This window comes from Podarcis bocagei (assembly GCF_964188305.1).
Source record: "Podarcis bocagei genome assembly, chromosome: 5".
NCBI lineage: Eukaryota > Metazoa > Chordata > Lepidosauria > Squamata > Lacertidae > Podarcis > Podarcis bocagei.
In genome coordinates, this window is record NC_138129.1 from 83,724,526 (window position 1) to 83,748,360 (window position 23,835).

The following is a 23,835-nucleotide window of genomic DNA, read 5'->3' on the forward strand; positions in this document are numbered from 1 at the left end:
TTGGAAAATTGAAAAGATAAATGCAGGGGTGGAAATGACCCGATACTATCCTACAGAACATGCAATGTTTTTGAGCTAGAGCACCAGCTGTCAGATGGCAGTAACTTTTGATCTCTCCATTTCCTGGGTCCTTTTCAGAACAATGACCTGGAGGTCAAAGTCGCAGCCTATCTTAATTCCCCTGAGCCATCCTCCCTCTGGCACTGTATCTTTCCTGTTACTTTGAACAGTTGCTTGGCCACCATGGGGGAGGATGCCAAAATCTTGCCGTACACCCTGTGGTGGTCAAAACAACTGCTCAGGCTTTAGAAAAACAACAATCCACCTTTGAATATCACAGAAAAAGCCTTTATGTGCTTTGGAACAAAGTGAAACTTTGGTGATAGTTTTCAACGGGGAGAAACACAGCCCTGTGGAATCGATGCAGCACAGAGGGTCATTTTAATATGAAGATGGAACAAGCCCTGATGAAGATTGGGGGTGTGTGTTTCTCCAGAGTGGATTGTGCCAGCATTAAAACAAAGAGGAAAAATAAATTGAGAACACATTAGAATTCCAGATAAAGGCTGATTACAGATGAATATGTAAAAGTGAATATTAAGAAGATTAAGCAGAACTGAGGACCAGTGTGATATTCCGAAGGGGAATCCCTATCATGAGACCATCCCAATCAGTCATACCCAAAGGCAATCCCTATTTCGAAGTGTCAACCCGACTGGAGCGGGAACTCAGAGTCTTTGGCCACGGGTAACAATAAATATTAAAACCTTTATTATTAATGTTTGATAGAAACATGAAAAATTTATCCTTGTGTACAAATTATGCTTCTTTTTACAGTTACAATGCAAAGAGGTTTTGCAATGCAATGGTCCAAGTGCCCTCAATTTTTTTTATCACCATCATCATTATTTTAAAAAGAGGGACAAAGAGATAATTATGTTTTCACAGATTTCCTTCTGCCACAGTTACCCACAGACTATGAGAATGAATAGCAGGAAAGCTGCTGGCAGCTAAATGGATTATTTTACATCAAGGTCACTAGAACAGCCTGTTACACTTTCTTTAAATTTTAATTTTCACTCCCCCCTTATTTTGTGTCTCTTTTGTTTTGGGGCATTTACCACAGTTTTCCTTTCTTTTTATTTTTCAGACCTTTTCAATCAGTTTGACTGCTTACAAAAATATTGTTAGAAATTATCTAAACAAGAGTTGTTCTGAAATGTTTTAAAATGTTGTACAAGCTTCCAGGATGTATACAGTGTATTTTGGAGGGGCTAGAGAAGAGGAACACTTCAACAAATGGCATTTTAAAAATTGTCTTGTATTTCCTATGTTTCTTCCAGGGTACATGGTTCCCACTCATTTTGTCATCACAACTACCTTGTAAGGTAGATTAGGCTGGGAGATGGCAACTGACCCAAGGTCACCCATTGAGCTTCATGGCTGGCTTGGGATTTGAACTTGGAACTCTGCAGTCCCCATCCCCAACTCTAACTGCCCAACCACAGTGGCTCTTTTATCCAGGTGGAAAGATCTTAGGTGGTAAGATTTAGGGTTGCCATAACTTGTTTTCATTCATTTTGTTTCTTGGGCTAAATCAGGCATCCCCCAACTCGGCCCTCCAGATGTTTTGGGACTACAACTCCCATCATCTCTAGCTAACAGGACCAGTGGCCAAGGATGATGGGAATTGTAGTCCCAAAACATCTGGAGGGCCGAGTTGGGGAATGCCTGGGCTAAATGCTTCTGTGCAAAATCATTTCTCCTTCATGGCAGCATTAATAACCTTCCTGGCCCAGCCAGTTGCCCCCTCCCTGCTATTTTTTCTCAGCCAAGAGGGGCAAGGCTCCAGATCCCCACTTTTCAAAACAGACCCTCTCCCAATAGCAATAAAATGCTCAGGTTGGGAGCTGGTAACTAGCACAGTAGAGCAAATTCCATGAATGCTAAGTATAGCCATAATAATGTGAATCTATCTTGTCGTGTTAACATTTTAGGGCAGCTTTGACAGTGGCGTAGCGTGGGGGGTGCAGGGGGGGCCGGCCGCACCGGGCGCAACATCTGGGGGTTAGGGTTAGGGTGCGCAAATCCACGGGCTGGGGGCGCAAATCCACGGGTTAGGGGGCGCAAATTACTTGCCTTGCCCCGGGTGCTGACAACCTACGCTACGCCACTGAGCTTTGATATGACTTGCGTTGTTCTGAATACTAGGAAATGCTACCCACCAACCAATGTCATACATTGCCTGGCATAGAATTGCCGAAATCCCACAAGCACTTTTTTTTTGCTCCCTGGCAGTAAAAATGCCACGTAATAAAATATATAGCTAACTTCTCCCCCCCTCCCACAATGCTTTTATGAGCTGCCTGGGGTGGTTGCCTCACTCTAAACTCATGCAGAGGGTTCTCCTCGCACTCAAGCAAACATTCTTTCCTTCCTCTTAAAGATAAAGGTAGAGGGACCCCTGACCGTTAGGTCCAGTCACGGACGACTCTGGGGATGTGGTGCTCATCTCGCTTTACTGGCGGAGGGAGCCGGCGTTTGTCTGCAGACAGCTTCCGGGTCATGTGGCCAGCATGAAAAGGCCACTTCTGGTAAACCAGAGCACCGCATGGAAACGCTGTTTACCTTCCCGCCGGAGCAGTACCTATTTATCTCCTTGCAAACTTTGATGTGCTTTGCTAGGTTGGCAGGAGCTGGGACCGAGCAACGGGAGCTCACCCTGTTGCGGGGATTTGAACTGCCAACCTTTTGATTGGCAAGCCCTAGGCTCTTGTTGTTGTTGTTTAGTCGTTTAGTTGTGTCTGACTCTTCGTGACCCCATGTTCCAGAGCACGCCAGGCACTCCTGTCTTCCACTGCCTCCTGCAGTTTGGTCAAACTAATATTGGTAGCTTCGAGAACACTGTCCAACCATCTCGCCCTCTGTCGTCCCCTTCTTCTTGTGCCCTCAATCTTTCCCAACATCAGAGTCTTTTCCAGGGAGTCTTCTCTTCTCATGAGGTGGCCAAAGTATTGTAGCCTCAGCTTCAGGATCCGTCCTTCCAATGAGCAGTCAGGGCTGATTTCCTTCAGAATGGAGAGGTTTGATCTTCTTGCAGTCCATGGGATTCTCAAGAGTCTCCTCCAGCACCATAATTCAAAAGCATCAATTCTTCAGCGATCAGCCTTCTTTATGGTCCAGCTCTCACTTCCATACATGAAGTGTTTGGAATGTACATGAAGTGTACATGAAGTGTAATGACGCAGGATTGGGGAAAACAATATATCTGGATCCCACTAACTTTGGTAGTCTTGGGGATGGCTGTTATTTTCATATAACCCCTAGGTATCAAAAGCACCCAAGACTCAATCTGCTTATATATGGGGGATAGATGAAATGTTAGGCATGTAAATTGGGTGTTCCATGGAAGGGGTGTGGGTTGGACCAGGCAGGGTAGAAGTTACCCTGGATCCTAACTCAGTTCAGCTTGGTCACATGATCTGACCATCGGGCATAACTTACTCTGGCAAAAATGGTGGTGTAATTCAACTCTGATTAAAAGGCTTATTTCCCCTCTGCCAGCCTTAGGATGGTTCAGCTGGCAGTACTGAACAGTTTAAATGGGAGTAATTTAAGCTGGTTTAAGTTAAATAAGTTCTGGCAGTTTCCTAGGCTTAAGATTTCTTTGCCAACCATTATCAGTTAAAACCACATTCCGCTTTTACTTCTGGATGAGATGTTTCAGTTCATTTTGCTGTTGTTTCCCAACACCTAATTTCTTTAATGTATAATAATATTAATAATAATAATACTAAACGAGTCCCAATGTCAAGTTAAAGTTCAGTTCAGTTTATTAGTGAACCAAAATGGGTTGTTTAAACTGCTATTAAGCAAACTATAATAGTTTCCATTTCTTACAAAAATCAATAAAAATAATTAAAACAACAATACTTCCCTGTGGTAGAAGAACAAGCAATATAACATATTATCATGGAGTCCAGTGCAATATACTGTAGAAGTCTCTTTAAAGTATTTGCAGCTGTAAATGAATGTTTTTGAATGAAACAAGCAACCCAAAGGTAATTAAATGTAGTTTATGTAAGGTGCAAGTAGCAGCTATTGTTGTGTCTGCAAAGCATTAGCTCATGCTATTGTGATTGCAATGTCTTTTTTTTCTTTTTCCCATTCTGGCTGCTTTGGGGGAAAAACACAGGGCATTGGTCTGAAAGAAACAAGGACAAAATAATAGTGGGAGAAGCTTAATCTGTCCATTTCTGAATAGTACAAACTGTTAACAAGCATCATGGAAAAACTGTGACTGTGCTGTGGTTATAAGGAAGATAAGATGATGCCTGGCTCACAGTGGGTTGTGGGTGCAATCCTGATCTCTCCTATACTTATTGCGCCTGCATACTTTCATGCCATTAGGATCACACACCCCACCCTATTCAAAGAAAATCTTAGATGACTGTGTGAGTTTGGACTGGGTTTGTTTGTATTTTTTTTACCGGGGGTCCTAATTTTACTTTCCACCCCAGCTTCCTAACTTCACCATGTATGTAAGCTTCTACAGATGTACTGAAATGCTAGATGCCAACAGGATGGGAAGTTTCCTTAAGGCACTTCCTTATGCGTTAAATCTCCAAAGAGTTTTCTCTCTGTGTGCTTTATTGGGAGCCATTAAGTATCAAAACAAACTTATGCAGGAGGCGGCTTTGATGTAGGCTTCCTGTAATTTATTTCTGCTGCCTATAGCATGAACTGAATTCCTACCTGATTGTTATTAGCTCCCCAAATATTTATATCACTTGAGATAATCAATGCTTATCACGGTCAATACAGATGTTACAAGTTCCTCCAGAAAGGCGCTGTCAGCATAATAACATTTTAATTATTGCAGCATATGTTTTCAAATGGATTGCTTGTAAACAGAGACACTGTAGATGTAATTAATAGGCAATGTGAAAGGATATTGTACATGTAAATTATAGCTTTCCCCCAGCAAAGAGTCAAAACGCTAATGCAACCTCTTTTGGAGGCATCAGAGCTGCCTTAATTAATTTAAATCATGTGGCTAGTGCTGCCTTTTCTTGCCAGTCCCTCGCGCGTGCATATCTCTGCAGGATGCTTTCCACACGACTGCTGTGTAAAACAAATCTGGTTGTGCGATTCGGGAAATATATAAACAGCTAACTTGTGCGATTCCATCTTTTCATCTACACATGATTAAGAACACTATTGGTTCCCCCCCCCCTGAAGAAAGGGAGGCAGTAGGAAAGGGGAAAAGTCTAGGCAACAGCAGGCCTGCATTATGTAGGGCAACCAAGATGATAGAGGATCTGGAAACCAAGCCTTATGAACAACGGTTGAGGGAGCCTGGAAAAGAGGCGATATGATAGTCATCTTCAAGTATCTAAAGGGCTGTCAGGTGGAAGACAGAGCAAGCTTGTTTTCTCTTGCTTTGGAAGGTAGGACACAAACCAATGGATTCTAGTTAGAAGAAAGTAGATTCTGACTAAACATCAGAAAGAACCTGCTGACAGCAAAAGCAATTAGACCAGTGTTTCTCAACCTGTGGGTCCCCAGATGTTGTTGGACTACAACTCCCATCATTCCTAGCCAGCATGATCAGTGGTCAGGGACGATGGGAGTTGTAGTCCAACAACATTTGGGGACCCACAGGTTGAGAACCACTGTATTAGACAGTGGAGCGGTCTCCCTTGGGAGGTTTTGGACTCTCCTTCTTTGGAGGTTTTTAAGTAGAGGTTGGATGGCCATCTGTCATGGATGCTTTAGCTGAGATTCCTGTATTGCAGGGGGTTGGACTAGATGACCCTCAGGGTCCCTTCCAAATCTACAACTCTATGATTCTATGGAGGGTACATTCAGATGTGAGAAATACTGTGTAAGTGCTTCTGTCCCACTTGTTAATGTTTGTTTCACACTGCAGTAGCTGTTGCATTATGGAACTGTGGTGGCTTTTTGACGGATATACTGACATGTCGGGGATGCGGGTGGCGCTGTGGGTTAAATCACAGAGCCTAGGACTTGCCAATCAGAAGATCAGCGGTTCGAATCCCCGCGACGGGGTGAGCTCCCGTTGCTCGGTCCCTGCTCCTGCCAACCTAGGAGTTCAAAAGCACGTCAAAGTGCAAGTAGATAAATAGGTACCACTCCAGCGGGAAGGTAAACGGCGTTTCTGTGCGCTGTCCTGGTTCGCCAGAAGCGGCTTAGTCATGCTGGCCACATGACCCGGAAGCTGTACGCCAGCTCCCTCGGCCAATAAAGTGAGATGAGCGCCACAACCCCAGAGTCGGCCACGACTGGACCTAATAGTCAGGGGTCCCTTTACCTTTACTGACATGTCATGCTAAATTTCATTCATGCCAATGGGCATGGTGTGATACAACAAACATCACTGCACAGGTGCGCATCTGTTCCCCGAGGAACAGGAAAGAACTGGATTGCAGGGGGTTGGACTAGATGGCCCTTGGGGTACCTCCCAACTCTTCAATTTGATGATTCTGTTTGCAAAATCATCATAATATCTTGTTTATTTTTGAAGAGTTGGTTTCTAGTCCTCATGGTTTTTAATGTCCTCCAGCAGGAGATCTTAGAATAAGGCACTGCCGATTATCATCCACTCAGTTGAGGCCATGCCCCTGCCATCTTTGGACACTAACATCTTGTGAAATTGAATGCTGGTGCATTTTAACCTGGAATTTAAAAAAAATTTTTTTAAATAAACACAGGCAAGGAAAAAGGGAAAACACACATACCACTACAAGACCACTAATTAAGAAGAAGAAAAGGAAACTTATTGATTAGTCCTTAGGATATCAAGGGTTAGCTTAGAGTAAAACACTCAGAGAACTCCACTAATTAGTGAATATGTCTATTCAGAAGGAGCCCCTGCTGGGTTCAATGGGACTTACTTCCAGGTATATGTATATGGGAGGACAGTTGTACTTTTATTGCCAAATCATCATTAGGAAAAATAATAATATGCATTTGTATTTGACTGGAATGTGATCAGAAATAGGGACAGGGGAGAAAATTGACTAAGTTTACATTTAAAGGTGAGTTTACCTAATTCCAACTTTTCAAAACAATATTCAAAGCAAACTTCAGAAACCATTTGAATTTTCCAGTTCTCTAAATTTTGCAATGCAGTTGTCCTGCTGAAACAATGCTGTCAGAGCTGCTTGAAGATCCTAGCTCACAGAGGATCACGCTAGCCAGCGATCATTAAGTAAAAGTCTTTATTGAATTACAGTTTCCATTCTCACGCTGCTGCGCGCAAACTCTACGTCTAGTAGCTAGATCGGCGAAGCTCCGTCTGAATCTCCGCCCCTTGTGCACCAACTTAATATCCTAGCCTTGCTCCACCTTTTCCGCCTGACTGTCCTCCTCTGGGTCCCTCTACCCCCCGGGGCTTCTTCCTTCCGGGATTCTTCTGACGCTGACCCGGACCCTCCTGCCTCCTTGCGCCGGGCTTTAGGACCTGGTTCCCTTTCGGGGCTGCTTACTGCGCCGCCTTCCTCTGCATTTGAACTTGGCGCGCGCGCCCAACCTTCCACCTTCCTCTTAACCGTCTCTTCGCTCCCCGATGGAGGTGTGGCCACTCCTGACTCATGCCCTCCCTCCTGTGGCGAGCTGCCAGCGCTTCCCCCCTGGCTCCCTTCCTCTTCCCTGCTTCCTGGCGGTGACGCTGGTCCCGATTTCCAGCTGCTCCCCCCTGAGTCCCTTCTGGCTCTATCTTCCTGGGGTGCCCCCCTTGACTCCCCCCTTGCCCTGGCCACTGGTGCTCCTTTCTGTGAATCCTCTGATTCACTGGAAAGACTAGGAGATCTCGGGTCGTCGTCATCACTCATCTTTTCTTCTGCTTCCTCCCCTTCGCTCTCTGTTTCCTCCCTTGCCCGTGCCTCTGCTCCTAAACCCCTGACATCCATCCCCCCCTCGAAGCCCCCCATTCCCCCCTCCCCTCCTTCCGGTGCTGGAGCTGGGGGCTGCTGTTGCAAAGGGACGAACGTCGGATATCGGTCGCTTCCCGTGGCGGGCCTCCATCTGAAGTCTTCCGGTTCTTCCTCCCTGCTCTCGTCGACGACAGTCACCTCCGCTTCCATCTCTGTGCCGCCGTGCTCGAAACCAGGGTCGTCCCCGAAAATGTCCATGTCCGTCTCTCCCTCACTTCCTCCTGGCGGCGTTGCTCGTCCTGGACCCTCCAGCCACTTCCTGCGCCACTGCTCCTCTGGTCTATCGTCCCACCAATACGAGGGTTCTGAGGCAGATCCCGAGGGTGACCCCTCCGGGGAACGGACGTCTCGTGTCGGTTCCTCGTCCGAGTCGAACCCCCGGAACGTGCTGGCCGAAAGCGTGGGCGTGAAAAGCCAGTCATCGAAAAAGTCTGCTGGCATAGGTCTATGTGGGAAGAGGGCATGAAACTCGTCTTTGAGCAGAGGGTCGTCTAAGGCGTAGCCCGGCACCCAGCTGTTCGCACTGGCCGGGGTGCCCTCCTTGGCGAGAAAGTATTCTACCCCCTCTTCCCCCCATCTGGAGTCCAAAATCTCCGTGACTTCGTTGATGCGCTCCTTCTGTGCCACTCCCGCGTGCCCTGTTCTGTCCCTGGTCGGACTCGGCGCCGTTCCGGGTTCCTGGAACCTGTGCGGTGCCTTGTAGGGAGTGAGCACCGATCTGTGGAATACCGGATGCATTCTGGAACCCTCCGGAAGTGCCAGTCTGAAAGCTACCGGGTTGACCTGCTCTTCGACTTGGTAGGGCCCCAGTTGCTTATGCCCTAGTTTCTTCTTGGCCAACGACCTAGCCGGCACTGCGTGGGCTGCTAACCAAACCCAGTCTCCCACGTGGAGCTCTTCTCCAACCCTTCTGTGCTTGTCTGCTTGTACCTTGTATGCATGCTTGGCCAGCTCCAGGTGGCGCCTCAGCTGATCGTGGACTTCCTGCAGCTCCGACGCGAACGCATCTGCTGTCTGCGGCTCCCCCTCCCCCATTCTTTCCAGTCCCGGGAAGGTTCTGGGGTGCCTTCCGTTGTTGGCGAAGAACGGCGTGACCCCCGTGGACACGTGCTTCGTGTTGTTGTAGGCGAACTCGGCAAGCGGCAGGTAATCCACCCACGTCGCAGGCTGTTGATTTGCATAACATCTCAGGTACTGCTGCATGATGGCATTGACCCGCTCCGCTTGCCCGTTGGTCTGCGGGTGTCTCGCCGATGCCAGGTTGATCTTGACGTTCAGGAAACCCATCAGCTTCTGCCAGAAATTCGAGATGAACTGCCGCCCCCGGTCGGACAGAATAGACCGTGGCAGACCGTGAACCTTGAACACGTGGTCTATGAACAGTTTGGCGGTTTGCTCCGCCGTGGCCACCTTAGCACACGGAATGAAATGGGCCATCTTGGAAAACAGGTCCACCACCACCAGCACTGCCGTCTTGCCGCTTGAGCTGGGCAGATCCGTGACAAAGTCCAGGGCCACCCTTTCCCAAGGTTCGACCGGAGTTTGCAGCGGTTCCAACAGTCCGGCCGGCGGTTTGTGCACTGGCTTGGCCCTCTGGCAGGTGTCACACCTCGCCACGTAGTCTGCGACCTCCCCTCTCATTCCAGGCCACCAGAAATCCCTGGCTACTAATTCCACCGTCTTCTCCTTGCCAAAGTGCCCTGCCGTGGGCGCGTCGTGCAGCTGCTGCAGCACCTTGGCTCGAAGTTCGTCTCCCGGCACGTAGATGGCCCCTTTACGGATGAGCAATCCATCTCTCAGCTGGAAACCGTCGGCCGCTGCCTTGCCCCTTTGCACCTCTGCCATCTTTGCTTGTGCGAAGGAGTCCCCCTGCAACGCTCGTCGCACCGCCTCTAGGTCCACGGTCGCCGCGGCGCACGCCCACACTGTCGGTGCGAAGATGTGCATGGCGGCCGCTGGTGTTGCGTCCTCCAGATACTGTGGCTTACGGGAGAGAGCGTCTGCCATGATGTTGGTGTCCCCCGGGACATACTCTATTCGGAAGTCGAAGTTCGCAAAGAACTCAGCCCAACGTATCTGCCTCTGGTTCAGGAACTGTGCCGTGCGCCAGTGCTCTAGATTCTTGTGGTCCGTGCAAACCTGCACCGTGTGCTTGGCGCCGATTAGAAAGTGCCTCCACGCCTTGAACGCTGCGTGAATGGCCAGCAACTCCCTGTCCCATATGGTGTAGTTCTGCTCGGACTTGCTGAGCTTCCTGGAGTAAAACGCTCCCGGTCGCCACACCCCCTGCGGGTCTTTCTGCAGCAGGACCGCCCCCACGGCTCTGTCCGAAGCGTCTGTCTCCACCCTCATCGGCTTGCTGGGGTTGACATGAAGCAGCTGCTCTTCCGACGCGAAGAGACGCTTGAGTGCCTGGAAGGACTGCTCCGCCTGCTCTGTCCAAATGAACTTCTTTTTCTTGGAGCTAAGCGTGTCAGTGATGGCCGCCGTCTGCATCGCGAAGCCCTTGATAAACTTGCGATAGAAGTTCGCAAAGCCGACAAACCGTTGGACCTCCTTCCGGTTGCGCGGGCTCTTCCAATCCAACACCGCTCGAACCTTGGCGCTGTCCATGGCGAGCCCCTTGTCAGACAGCTTGTAGCCCAGAAAATCCACCTCCGTCACGTCGAATTGGCACTTCTCCAGCTTGGCGTAGAGCCTATGTTGCTTTAGCCTGCTCAGCACTTCCTTGACGTGTTTGTCATGCTCCTGCTGCGACTCCGAAAAGATCAGGATGTCATCTAAGAAACAGACGCACGTCTTGTAGAGAAGTCCCGCCAACACGTGATGCATAAATGCTTGAAAAACGTGGGAGCCATTTTGCAATCCAAAAGGCATAACTCTATATTCGTAGGTCCCCAGTGGCGTGAACATGGCTGTCTTCCACTCATCACCTTCCCGCATGCGAATGAGGTTGTACGCCCCCCGCAGGTCCAACTTGGTGAACACTCTGCCCTTCCGTACCTTTGCGAGGAGGTCGTCAATTCGGGGCATGGGGAAGTCCGATGGCCTAGTCACACTGTTCAAAATCCTGTAATCCACTACGAGTCTCTTTTGGGGCGTGTCCCGCTTCTTAACAAAGAATACGGGACTGCCCCCCACTGCCTTGGACTCCCGGATGAAGCCGCGCTGCAAATTATGATCAATGAACTCCTTGAGTTCTTGCAGTTCGTCCTCTGACATGGAATACAGTCTCCCTTTAGGCAGCGCCGCCCCCGGCAGCAGGTCAATTTTGCAGTCATATGGTCTGTGAGGGGGTAGCCTGTCTGCCTCCTTCTCGCAGAAAACCTCCAAAAATTCAGCGTACTTGTGGGGAATCGCTTGCAGCGTGCCTAGCAGCAGCTGTGACTCCTCTTCCTCTCCTTCCTGCCCGGGCACAATGCAGTGTTCAGCACAAAAGGAAGAGCCGAAGGTCAGCTGCCTCTGGTACCAAGCCATCGTTGGGCTGTGCTTGTCCAGCCAACTCATGCCCAATACAACGGGCGTGTCAGATAGTTGAGTGACGTTGAAGCTGATGATTTCTCTGTGATTCCCAAGTCGCATCACCATTGGTGGCGTCTGCTTCACCACTTGCCCCCCGAGCAGCTCCCTGCCATCCACCGTGACAACCTGCAGGGGCAGTGTGGCCGGCAGCAACTGCACAGCGTGCCTGTCGACAAAGTCCTGCCCTATAAAGTCCGCATTGCTGCCTGAGTCAATGGTGATTGGCACGTCTATGGTGATTCCATTGGGCAGCTGGAGAGATGCTGTGAGCCTCACTACTGGTTTGGGCGGGAGGGGGTTCACGGGCTGTAAAATCTCTGGGGACTGCGTCACTAACACGTCTGGCTGGGCCCCAGTGCCTCTTCCTCCAGCCAGACTGCGTCGTTTCCCTGCTGTGGTCCTCCTTGCTGCGTTGCTGCAGTCACCATTGCTGAGGCTGCAGTGAGCTTGTGGGGCCTCTGGGGACACTCTTTTGCCATATGCCCTGGTTCCTCACAGACGTAACACTTCCTGTTCCCTCTAGGAGGCTTCGCTTTCACTGCTGCCGGTGCTAGGGCTCTGGTTGCTGACTGAGCCCTTGCACCTCCAACCTCCATAGGTTCGGCTCCTCCTCCTGGCGGAGGCGTGGATTGCGCCCGCGCTGCTTCTCTGGGAAGGAAGGAGGGGCCCCCGGCTGGTTCGCGCCCTCCACGCCCTTCGTCCTTGCTCCACGGACGTCCTTCCAGCCTCACCCCCACTGCCAGTGCCCTCTGAACGACCTCCTGGGTGGTTCGGGGTCTCTCCCCCCTCGCGATCTCATCTTTAATCGAGTTGTGCAGCCCCTCCCAAAAGAGGTCTCTTACAGGAGCCGAATCTCTGTCCCATTCCAGGGCACTGACCAAGGCGAAAAAGCGGGCATGATACTGCCTGACGCTGGCCCTCCCTTGTCTCAGCCCATGCACCTCCTTCCGTGCCAGATCCACGTCAATACTTGATAAAAAGCACCCATCCATCGCCTTAATAAAGGCATCCGCATTCTGGAGCGCCGGATCCTTATCTCTCCATAAATTACGTAGCCATGCTTTCGCATCCCCATGCAGATGGGACATGATGAACCCCACTCTCTCTTGTTCATCTCTAAAGTCTTTATGCAGCAGTTGCAGTGCGCACAGTACGTCGGCTCTAAAGTTGGGATACTGTTGCAGGTTCCCATCGAAGTGAGAGACCAGCCCGCCTGCCCGTCTCGCCAACCCAATTCCCTCCTGCCGGGGTGTCTGCTTTGTCAGCACGTCTAACCTGACCTGGAGATCCCTGCAGGCGGCAGCTGCCTCCTCCTCTCTCTTCCTGGATGCGAGAACCTCGGCGTTCAGTTGTGCCACTGCTTTTCTGAGGTCCTCTATCTGCTGCTCAGCCGTCATGTCGTCTGCCGTTCGTGAGCTCGCTAGTAGGCACCTGTTTCTCTCCCCTCCTCGAGGCTGTAGATGCCCACAATGGGGAGACGGAGCTTACTGTCAGAGCTGCTTGAAGATCCTAGCTCACAGAGGATCACGCTAGCCAGCGATCATTAAGTAAAAGTCTTTATTGAATTACAGTTTCCATTCTCACGCTGCTGCGCGCAAACTCTACGTCTAGTAGCTAGATCGGCGAAGCTCCGTCTGAATCTCCGCCCCTTGTGCACCAACTTAATATCCTAGCCTTGCTCCACCTTTTCCGCCTGACTGTCCTCCTCTGGGTCCCTCTACCCCCCGGGGCTTCTTCCTTCCGGGATTCTTCTGACGCTGACCCGGACCCTCCTGCCTCCTTGCGCCGGGCTTTAGGACCTGGTTCCCTTTCGGGGCTGCTTACTGCGCCGCCTTCCTCTGCATTTGAACTTGGCGCGCGCGCCCAACCTTCCACCTTCCTCTTAACCGTCTCTTCGCTCCCCGATGGAGGTGTGGCCACTCCTGACTCATGCCCTCCCTCCTGTGGCGAGCTGCCAGCGCTTCCCCCCTGGCTCCCTTCCTCTTCCCTGCTTCCTGGCGGTGACGCTGGTCCCGATTTCCAGCTGCTCCCCCCTGAGTCCCTTCTGGCTCTATCTTCCTGGGGTGCCCCCCTTGACTCCCCCCTTGCCCTGGCCACTGGTGCTCCTTTCTGTGAATCCTCTGATTCACTGGAAAGACTAGGAGATCTCGGGTCGTCGTCATCACTCATCTTTTCTTCTGCTTCCTCCCCTTCGCTCTCTGTTTCCTCCCTTGCCCGTGCCTCTGCTCCTAAACCCCTGACAAATGCGTATTAAGTAAACCCACATAAAATGCATACACTGGGGTAAAGTGTGTATAAAAATGAATTATATTAGTGAAAGTGGCTTTGCAAAGATGCGTGTATTAGGATAAACCTGAAATTTACAGGTTTGACAATCCCTGAACTTCGAGTCAGGAGGTAAATGGAAACCATGGTGTTGTTATTAAAAATTTAATTCCTTGCTTTATTGCACTTTCTTAAACATAATCACGGAGTCTGGAATTTTACCAATTCAGTGCTGTTTAGAAGGTTTCTTGGGAGACTTTCAGTTGTGTACTATATGTGACTTTGCTGTTGCATGCAGATGTTGAGAAATACCTATTATGCATATCTATCATGTTCCAGAACTTCTGCACTGTTGGACATTTTTGTCAAAGGTGAGAGTCGGAACCAATCCGGCCACCTCCTTTCTAACAATAGTGACTGTAGTCCAGGGGTCACGTATCACTTTCTGAGAACTTTGCATTCTCCCATTATGTTTGTGTCAGTTGATAAGGTTGCAAATATGATCCAGATGCAGCACCAACCACATTCTTCCGGGCTCAGTATCTTGAGATGAGGATGTCCTTGAGACTTATGACATTTAAACAGTATTGTTTTATTTACAAATATATCAGTAGAGCATGGGAGAGCAGGCCGTGAGCAGATAAGCAAACAGCATGCCTCCACTGATAGCTGCAAAATCTCAAGCTGGTTACGTCCAACTATCATTTGTTCCTAACCCTACCCAGCAGTATCCACCTGTCATGAAAAGCTATTATAGAGATCTCTTTAGTTGTTTGGGGGAAAAATCATAAAAATGGTTGTCTTCTCACCAGACCCAATGTCACAACATGACACAAGTGTTACAATATCCAGCACTTCTAAACTCTGAGAAACGTGTATAGCTTTCTACTGACTCATGAACCACTGGCTTTTTCAGCTGGGCCAAGTAGTCCTTCTGAAGACCATTTCAGAAGCAGCTCACTTGCAGTTATTCTCTTTCCAGATCAGACCATCAGAAGGTAAACTAAGCCTGCCATCATTGGAATAAATTCTGTATAGATGTGTAATATTGCACTGTTAGCTCTTATGATAACAAGACAAAAAAAATTGGGGGGAGGGGAGAATGAAAAGTAAAGAAGAAAAGGGAAAAATGAAAGATGTTGCTAGAAACACAGAAGTTGCTTGGGAAGGAGACACAAGTCTTCACTGCCAAAAATTTGTGCCATGTCTTCTTTTTATTACCTTTGCAAGTAACTGAGTACATATGGCATGTTTGTAAGTAAAGCAGTCAGTGATGTTAGTTACACCTCTGCATTTATTACCTTACTCCAGAGTATTATTAACTTTTACATTCCCCATAAAATTTAATTTATCACTTAAATAATTTGCTTTGTGTCAAGGTTCAGTGTGCTCCAGTGCTTTCCTGCTCATTAAATGAGATATTTTTACTTAATGAGCCAAGGATGTCCTTTGCATTTAACATTAGAATTGATTTCAAACACTCCATTTTCCCAACATTTGTGCGTGTAATTTCTCTGTGCGGGCTTTGTCCCATAATCTTAAAGGGGGGGGGGAGAGGGGGGAACACTACAAAGAATAATGGCCCATGAATTCCATAGACTTTTTCAAAAAAAATGTATGCAGCATGCATAGTTGGTTATTCTGAAACACATCAACTTGAACTTTTGAGCTCATTCGTGCAGCCAATATGTGTTTTGGTTATTCGTAGGACTATGACTTTGGAAAGCAGTCTGATGGCCCACTACAATACCCCTGACAGACCCTCCATTACAGAGGTGGTTGGTATCTCCACCAAAGATGATGTCTTTAGAGCACCTTAGCTAGGTAGTAGCACTCCACCTCATGAGAAGAGAAGACTCCCTGGAAAAGACCCTGATGTTGGGAAAGATTGAGGGCACAAGGAGAAGGGGACGACAGAGGATGAGATGGTTGGACAGTGTTCTCAAAGCTACGAACATGAGTTTGACCAAACTGCGGGAGGCAGTGGAAGACAGGAGTGCCTGGCATGCTCTGGTCCATGGGGTCACAAAGAGTCGGACACGACTAAACGACTAAACAACAACAAGCACTCCGATTATGCAACAGTGTGCTCAGGGCAGTGTGCCTGGTGCCATCTATGTGGTCTCTTCTGATTGCATATAGGGCTTTTATGCAGCAGCATAACTTTAGCTAAACGAATCCTTGCTTTGAGGACAACTTGAGTTGAATGGCATTGAGACTGAGACTTGGCATGGCATAAGAAGGTAAAGTTTATTAAAAGAAGTACATTCTTGATAGGAAAGGGCAGACCCGCAAAGTCCCAGATTTACAGAGGCCATCCTGGTTTCTGATTTGATCCCAATATATCCTGCTTTTCCTTAGGCCATCCCTATTTTCATCGGGAAAATGCTGGAGGGTATTAAAGGGTTCTACAGTCGTAGTTAACTATCCAGTTGGAGAAACAAAGAAACCATGCTTTCCTCTTTGTTCTCAGAAGATAGATGCAAGATGACATATCACCTCGAGAATAATAATAATAATAATAATAATAATAATAATAATAATAATAATTTATTCATACCCCTGCCCATCTGGCTGGGTTTCCCCAGTCACTTGGGGCGGCTTCCAACAGAATATTAAAATACAAAAGTCTCTTAAACATTAAAAGCTTCCCTAAACAGGGCTGCCTTCAGAAGTCTTCTAAAAGTCTGGTAGTCTGGTAGAGATCCAGAGAAAGACTGCGAGGAGAAGCAGGAAGTTGTAAAGACGCAGCAAACAAAGACCTATGAGTCTAAACATCAATGAGATAGAGAGTAGTTGGCATAGCCATGAAGTTACATGGATAGAATCTGGAGGTCCCTAGTTTGTCTCTCTGTCTTAACCCATGCAAACCCTTCTCAGCAGGCTGAGTTGTGCCCAAACTTCCAACGCCTTCAGCATCAAGTGAATACCTTTCTGTCCACCCGGGCCTTGAAAACAACTATCCAGTATGGGCCCCTCACTTTTGAAAACTGTGTTCAACTGTGTGATGAGTTTTAACAAAGGTCTCTTCTAATATTAATCAAAATCAACATTAATACATATTCAACAATTCCAGCTAGAAAAAATACCGTATGCTGAATATCAGTTAAGAAGAGTTAATATTTGCCTTTCCAAAGCACACTACTTTCTATAGAAGACTGCAAAAATAATTTATTTGTATATACTATGAAATTTCTTTATATCCGTGTTGATAGACTGTCAATCATCTTTTTCTTGTTTTGCACGTAGTTTTGCCACATGGAAGAGTTCAAGTATGCAAGACTTTCAGGAAGTGAAAAACCACTAAAAGTTGATGTCCATCTCCTGTACAGCCAGAACAGAAGACTTAAAAAACCCTTTATGATGCAATTGATCATTCCCAGCATGAGATGTCCACCAGTAGCATTCCAGCTGTTACTCCTCATTTTTTGTAGAGCTTCCAGTAAACCACAATGACTGGACTGGAATGAAATCTGTGGATAATAAAATGTCCTTGCATTGATGCAGCCGTGTAAAATAGCTGATTCAAAAGTAAGAGCTGATTTTAGAGATTTAACTGCTCCTGACATGTGTGGGCACATTATTTTATATTTGCAATGAAAAGTTCGTGATTTTGAACCTCCCAATTCTGCTTGAAAATATAAAAAGAACAAAAGGGTTTTTCCAAACATCCTCAACACATTTATTAAATTTCCTTCATTCCCAAGAGGTATATCATAAATCAGCTTACACATGTGCATAATTGCTGTGATCCAGCAAGGGAGATTGATGCGGATCAGGAGGTTCACATGACTTCAGCCCCTGTGGATGCAGGTGTCCATGGGTGTTTACAAATGGAATCTGTGACAAACTGCTATGGAGTATAGAGTGCTTCTCTTTAGGATTCTAGCCATTCAGCCATACCCTTTTCCAGGACACTCCATTCCATTCCCCTTTCCCCATTCAGTTTTCCATTCTTCTCCCCAACAGCATGTCAGCGTTACCGTGCCCACTGAGCATGCTCAGTCTTCATTGCGCTGTTTGTTTCTCCAACTCCCAAGTTCTCTTTTCTTAAGTTGCATCCATTTTCAAACCTTGTGTGGTGTATTGGTTAAGAGCGGTAGATTTGTAATCTGGGAACCGGGTTCGCATCTCCGCTCCTCCACATGCAGCTGCTGGGTGACCTTGGGCCAGTCACACTTCTTTGAAGTCTCTCAGCCCCACTCACCTCACAGAGTGTTTGTTGTGGGGGAGGAAGGGAAAGGAGAATGTTAGCCGCTTTGAGACTCCTTTGGGTAGTGATAAAGTGGGATATCAAATCCAAATCCAAACTCTTCTTCTTCCCCGCAAGCCAGCTGGAGTTTTTCTCTTGCGTGTGGATGGTGTTATTTTGCCTCCACAGTCAGAGAGTGTTGTTTCCCACTCTTGCAGTGGGTGTACATTTACCCCCCCCTTTTTCCAAAGATGACTCGGAAGATTGTCTCTTGAAAGGAGGGGGTTGAGGGGTGGACCACATGGCCAGTTGGGAAGGGGGTTAGAGATTGACTTTATGTACCTGCAGTGTCTCTATTGTAGGAAATGCATACTTTTTTGTGCATTATGCAGTTTCCCCTGAGTTATTGTCCCTCCCTCCGTATATGCAGTATGGACTTTTGCTAGTCACCTGTTAGAAGGGTCTGAGTAGAGGCAGCTAGACTGGGAGCAGCCACAGGGACCATACAACACCGGTCCTGAAAGACCTACATTGGCTCACAGTACGTTTTCAAGCACAATTCAAAGTGTTGGTGCTGGCCTTTAAAGGCCTAAATGGCCTAGGCCCTGTATACCTGAAGGAGTGTCTCCACTCCCATCATTCAACCCATCATTTTGCCTCATAGCAAAATCATCCAAGACTTCATCAAAATTTGTTTGTCTAAGTTAGTCACTTTCAAGTTGGCCAGGCCGGGTCTTCCTGTTATATACCTGCTGGGATTGACAAGGTATATGACCCTCACCTGAATCTCATAGCTCTCCTGACAGGTGATTTGGTCTGCAGCCACAGTGTCGAAATAAAGGAGGAAATTGCCCACCAGAAAGCAGGCACTCTGTTATTCTAATTAGGACCCAGCGTTTTTCTTACAATCCCCTTCTCAATGAATTAATGTAGCATGTAAATTCTCAAAACTTTTTTATTCGTTAAATGAAGCAACTACTACTCTCGCTTCGTTACAAAAAACATTTCTACTTGCAACACACTTGAGCAAACCTGCTCCTCTCCCTTTCACAGATATTTTGTTTCCATTTGCAACTGTAGCTGCCTCTGATGAGTCTCATCAGGGCTGACCTTAAGGCAATTGGAGCAATTTGGCCAAACTGGGCCCCCGTATCAGGGCAATCTAGATGGATTTTATTTATATCTATATGATTTTGCAGACTTTGGCCCTACAGAAAACCACTACTTCAAATTGGGCCCCACTGGCTAGCCCTGAGTCTCATAGTTGTTGGTCCTGAGTTGCCCTGCCCTTGCATGAAGTCTTGGGTTTGCAATTTTGGGAGAGGGGAGACTGTGGCACTGGGGAGTGGGCAGGCTGGCGAGGCCCCCTAGATTTAGAGGCCCTAGGCTTCAGCCTACTTATCCGATACATAAGTCTGGCACTGAGCTGGGGCCAGGGATGAAATAACATACCAGCCATTCCACTTACCTTGTCATAAGGAAGGAAAGGGTAATAATTGATGTATGGCTGAGTGTGATTATTCACTGATAGAGACTCTAAATTTCACAGCTCACCAAAAAAATCAGGAAGAAAAAGGCTCTCTCAGTGCAGTTAAGGGCTGCTGTGAGATCACTCCCATGCTTGAAAGTGCCAAGATAGCAACATCAAATTGGACAATGCGTGAGCATCCTCACCATATAGTGGGCATCTAGCTAGTAATAAAACAAATCCCTGCGATTAAGCTCCACCAAACAGGTAAAATGATATAATCTGCCAGAAGGAATCCAAGATGAAAAGGTTTTGGTAGAACTTTCATTAGAAATTAGAAATAGTTGCTTTATTTATTTATTGCTTGCGATGCACGAGCTGGGAATTAGGGGCACTCGCTTCCTACTGTAGTTGTATAATTTTAATGTCCTGCTGATCTGACAGACTTTGACACTAACAACTGGACTGGGAGAGAACAGATTTACAAGTGGCAGGGCCTTTTGTCAAGGAGAGTGAAACAGGCTTCATTCCAGCGCAGCCCCTTCCCAAAATGAAGACAACATCATTCAACACTCAATAGAAACAGACCCCAGACGTCATTCCTATGTGGCTGTACCTCAAGAAACATTGACCGGTAGCACAATTTCACATCTTATTAATGTTTAATTGGGGTCATTGTCAAATACAGCACTTCTTTTTAATGCCGAGCCAATAAATCTGGAACCCCAACAACAGATTAGTAAAGTGCTATCTACAAATGTAGGATGGCAAACACTGTTATACCACCCTCCCTAAATCTGCTCCGGAGGGTTGAGAGAAGCCCCACACAGGGGGAGATTTTTCTGTTGGGAAAGGAGACATGCTTGCACTGATGCAACCATCTCCTTAGTGCTGCACTGAATACAAACCAATGAATTCAAAAACCTTTAAAAAAAAATACATGCTGAGAAGGGAACCAGGCAAGGGTGCCCATCCCCCCCCCTGCTTTTTATTTTTGTCCTGGAGGTGCTGCTGAATATGATAAGGAAAGATGAGGAAGTTAAAGGCATAGTAGTGGGAACTAAACAATATAAGTTAAAAGCCTTTGCTGATGATTTGGTATTGACTTTACAGGACCCTGAGATCAGTGCAATCAAAGCACTGAAGATAATTCAAGAGTTTGGACAAGTTGCAGGGTTTAAACTGAATAAGAATAAAACCAAAGTCTTAGGAAAAAATTAACGATTTGCAGATTTTTGTGTGGACTGTTTTGAAAATTACACATAATGTAGAAGCCGGGTGCACGTTCAGATGTTTGCCCAAACATGCAAACCCTATTGTGGCGATCACACAGGGTCCCCGGACGTTTGACGGTCTATTGATCCCTGTGCCACCACTGTGATTGCCTCCTTGCTGCCACCAACCCGTTTCTCTCGGGTACACACGGAGTCCAGACAGTTGTTAACATTAAAACAAATAATCAAGTTTATTTTATAAGCCTGAACAAGTTTATGGCTTCAGATAATTTTTCTCGTCAGTTTCTTAATCTTAGTTTCTTTACCGGCCTATACCTTTCCTAATAACTGCAAACTGATTATCCCAACTGTCTAGCTGAATCCTCCTATCAGTTTCTCTCACTCTCTCACATCAAAACTAGACCAACCCACAGACTTATCTTCCCTCTTCCTTCTCCAACTCCCAATTGACTTCCCAACAACTCAACTCTAACTCTAACTCTAACTCCTCCCCTTGGGTTCCCACTTGCCAATCACTTCACACTCATTTAACCCTTTCCTTATGACCCAGCATGATGTCACCTAGGAGGGCAAACGCCACACCCATATTCATGGTCGGACAGAGGCAGGGGCCTGCGTGCAAGGCCTGGCCCCTAGAGCTGCTGTGTGCACACCACACATGTTCAGTTCTCTTCCACGCACAGAGCAGAAAAGTGTGCTGGTGGAGACACTCTCTTGGGGACACCTCACCCAGAAGCCCTCATTCTGAGGAATGACCCTCTTCCTCAGAGCGGGGCATGGGGAGGGTGTGGACAAGAGCTTTGAAGAACCCCACCAGAGTTGGGCCGGTGGTGGCAGCCAGGGCAAGCAAGTGAGGGCACTAACGGAAGAGCCGGCTCCACATGCCGCCCTGTCTGCCCCATGCCTGCTGTGCTGGATCTAAGGTGTAGTATTAAAAATGGCATGCGTGCCTGGAGCCCCAGTTCCTGTTATTCTTCAGTTTCCCAAAGCACAGGGACACAACAGACATCAGTTTAGCAAAAAATCAAATCTAATAAAGCAGCACAGGGCTGAATGGTTTTCCAGCACTGAATCTACAATCCTAGGCCCATCTCCCCTGACCTGTCAATTCATCATGAGAGAAAAAAATCATTTAATTGAGTACGGTGGCTTGTTTCTCTTTCTTATTCTCAAATCTAAGTAATATTGTGTTTTGTGGAGAGCTCGTCTTTACTACCTAGTAACCTTGTTTCTATAGCTACTAATAGCTAAGCAATTCTAGAGAAATAATGGCAGTTTCCTCTCCATCTTGGTTTTATTTATTTTTTTAAATGAGAACTTCGGAAGTTAGCAAACTCAAGCTTTTTAATCAAGGTGTTCACGGCTGAGAGTTCATTTATCTCTGTAGCGCTTCTGCACACCGTAATGCTCCAACAACCGTCCATTTCTTTTGCTTTGGCAAAAATAAAAATAAAAAAGTGAAGAGTTTCTTTGCCTCTTTCCTCTTTGCTCACATTGCAATCCTGTGCATGAAGAACTAAACTGACCTAAATGGGATTTAAGCAGACCATTTGTACAGGTTTGCAGCTTTAGTAATTCAAGGCATCTCATATATGTATTTAATATGCAAAGTGGTCTCAGGAAGAGGAATATTTAACTCTCCCACCTACCATCACTTTTCTTGCTGCAGCCCCTCCCCTCAATCTCCCCACACTCACTCAGGTTTGCTGTAATGTCAAATTCTGCCTTTAGTGAAAAATCAGTGTTTTAATCATTTAAATATACAATAAACTAAATACAAGGAGACATTACTTCTGAAGATACACATCGATCAATCTAGGAGATATCTCATGCTTGTGCTGACACAGGAAGTTGCACATGCAATCCTAGCTGAATGCAAAGTCATATGCGCAAATGAGTGCTGTGTGTGCAGTCTCCAGGGGCGATCTATGCAACCCCAGTGAAATATTCATAGCAATGCAGATCAGGTGTTCAAGATGGGGAGTAGGAGTTGGGTTTAATGCTCCTCTTGTCTCTCTACTGAATGTTTGATCAGTAGCATTTCAAGTAAGTGGTTCTTGTATACACACGAAGTTTGATCAGGACCACAGATTGCAATTTACTTTTATTACAGTCTATGGGAGTTTCCATGTGCATTCCATAAAAATAAGATTGCAGCCTTAGGGTGAGTAGACCAATGAAAATAAACAGATTGATTTCAATGGGTCTATCCTGAGAATTGACTGGGACGCGGGTGGCGCTGTGGTCTAAACCACAGAGCCTAGGGCTTGCCGATCAGAAGGTCGGCAGTTCGAATCCCCACGACGGAGTGAGCTCCCGATGCTCGGTCCCTGCTCCTGCCAACCTAGCAGTTCGAAAGCATGTCAAAGTGCAAGTAGATAAATAGGTACGTACTGCTCTGGCAGGAAGGTAAACGACATTTCCGTGCGCTGCTCTGGTTTTGCCAGAAGTGGCTTAGTCATGCTGGCCACATGACCCGGAAGCTGTACGCTGGCTCCCTTGGCCAATAAAGTGAGATGAGCGCCGCAACTCCAGAGTCGTCTGTGACTGGACCTAACGGTCAGGGTTCCCTTTACCTTTATCCTGAGAATTGCAAACAATGAATGCCACCCTTAGATCTCAAATACTAAGCAAAGATTCTAAGCAAAACATTTGGGCAGCAAATTAATGGTAACGCATGCATGCCCTTCCATGCCCATCCTTAGATGAGCATTAGCAGTCTTTGCTAACAGCTCCTGCAGAAAGTGGGCCTTACAGTCATATTTATAGAAGACGCAGTAAGATCTGTGAAGTGGTGGGAGGTAACGGAATGCTTTAGCACTTCATCCCCCTCATTCCAAGGTCCACTGACCCTGTATTCATTGCAGATAATTAATTTACAACACATTAAGTCTTTGTGTGAAGAAAGATGCCATGCATCAATTCTGTAGGAATAAAAAGTGCTATTGATTTAGGGTTTGATTGTATCCTATTTTGAGTCTGACAGAATGAAACAATCTGGCTGTATCTCAGAGCTCTTAAAAAAAACCAGCACTAGTAATCCTACTGAAGGACAAATTTGCTAAATAAGGGCACTTCTGAACCAAGCTTAATTGAAACATCGTTGGCCTTTTAGAGAGGGGGAGAAAATGTGCATAATTATAAATACACAGGTTGGCTGGTATAGTATTGACAAATGCTCAAAATGTGAAAGTG

General features: G+C 47.0%; 1 long non-coding RNA gene across 1 annotated transcript; it reads left to right on the forward strand.

The window, feature by feature from the left end:
* Positions 1-215: 215 nt before the first annotated feature.
* On the forward strand, positions 216-17,247 carry LOC308587160. The gene is made up of 2 exons (XR_014008245.1): positions 216-747; positions 16,995-17,247. It is a non-coding gene; the product is annotated as an uncharacterized lncRNA (long non-coding RNA).
* Positions 17,248-23,835: the final 6,588 nt, after the last annotated feature.